This window comes from Lactuca serriola, chromosome 4, assembly GCF_051521515.1.
Source record: "Lactuca serriola cultivar US96UC23 chromosome 4, Lser_US96UC23_V15, whole genome shotgun sequence".
Taxonomy (NCBI): Eukaryota; Viridiplantae; Streptophyta; class Magnoliopsida; order Asterales; family Asteraceae; genus Lactuca; species Lactuca serriola.
Genome location: NC_136411.1, coordinates 80,311,474 through 80,313,251, shown reverse-complemented (window position 1 = coordinate 80,313,251; position 1,778 = coordinate 80,311,474). Strand labels below are relative to the sequence as shown.

General features: G+C 42.1%; 1 pseudogene; it reads right to left on the bottom strand.

Annotated features, from left to right (window-relative positions):
- Positions 1–539: 539 nt before the first annotated feature.
- Positions 540–829, bottom strand: LOC145049140 (18S ribosomal RNA; annotated as a pseudogene).
- Positions 830–1,778: the final 949 nt, after the last annotated feature.

Below are 1,778 nucleotides of genomic sequence, written 5' to 3'. Positions count from 1 at the left end.
CAGAGCCTCTGGTAGCACAGCCGAGACAGCGATGGGTTCTCTGCCCCTGCGGGGATGGAGCGATAGAAGTTTTGAGAACTCAAGAGAAGGTCACGGCGAGACGAGCCGTTTATCATTACGATAGGTGTCAAGTGGAAGTGCAGTGATGTATGCAGCTGAGGCATCCTAACAGACCGGTAGACTTGAACCTTGTTCCTACATGACCCGATCAATTCGATCGGGCATCAATGACATCGGAGTGTGCCTCTTCACGAGGGTGATTTAAGTGCAACGAAATGCCTTAAGAATATGGTTCGCCAAGCATCTGGCTTACCGGTAATCTCCCATTCCCGCCGTCGAGAGACTTAAATAACTATAGCATGCCAGAAACGGGGAGTTGAGATGGTTAGACCTAGACCCCGAAATGCTCCCAGCATAGAAGCCTATGGTTCCATCTTGTTGTTGCTGGAGGTACACATCCCGAAAGAGAGTACTTGGGTTCTCCCATTTCTCAAAGTGCAAGTCTAGTTTTCTCTTTTTATGAAAGTGAAAGTCAGGTTAGCCCCTTCTTTCAATTCCAAAGATGCTCTCAAATTGTTGTTCAAGATTATTTTACCCTAAGGCAGGGTATCTAATCCTGTTTGCTCCCCATGCTTTCACACCCCAGCGTCGGTAGGGACCCAGAGAGTTGCCTTCGCTTTTGGCGTTCCTTCGTATATTTACGGATTTCACCCCTACACACGAAATTCCACTCTCCTCTGTCTCACTCAAGTGAATTGGTTTCGAGAGCATTCCGCCACTTTTTGGCGACTTTCACTTTCAACCCGATTCACCGCCTACGTGCCCTTTACGCCCAGTCATTCCGAAGAACACTTCCCCCCCCCCCCCGTCTTACCGCGGCTGCTGGCATGGAGTTAAGCCCATTCTTATATGGTTTTCTACCTGTCTATTATTGTAATTTAGGATCTATTATGCGCATGCCTGTTACCCAAGATGCTTCAGCCAGTGCATATCAAATCATGTCTTATTGCTTGCTGGATGAATTGATGGCGAGGAAGACGAATCTAATTCAATCTCCTAAAGGTGAAATAGAAGATATTTATATATCTATCCTAAATGAACTGCAAATTTATATACTTCAAAAACTAGAAGATAGAAATCTCTCCGAAACCCTTATCGAGGTACTCGATAGAAAGATAGTGAAATCGATCTTTATGCTGAAGAAGCAGTAGCAGAATTCGATATAGGCGAAAGAGGGAAAGCCCATCGGCTGTGGTAGATTCGCCGAGGAACTCTAACTAGATCTAGCGAGTGTCTCCGTCAGATACACTCTTCGTGGTTAAACAATAGAATTGAGAAAATATCGTTATAATGAATGAGGAGCGTCGTCAATTGGTCAATTCATTTTTTTTAGAGTTTGCTGCTTCAGAGAATTGAGATTGAGTTGGTGTTAAGTAAGGTACAAGATTGAAAAGAATGCTTTTGCATTAGCATTGCCGAGCGGGCGATCCCCTGTCTTGTTTATCCAGCTAGCTTTTTCCCGTGGTACTCAAATTCTATTTGTGACAGCTCCTTCGGCCCGACTACTTTTTTTTAAGGTAAGGTGGGATCTTTACATTCTCAATAAAAATGCCTATCTATAAAGCGTTGAGTTGAAGAGGGAACAATATATATATATATATATATATATATATATATATATATATATATAAACATTTATTCTGCTGATGTAAGAACCAATGATAAAAATGTATAATAGTAATCTTACCTATCAAATAATTATAGAAATAATTAAACTA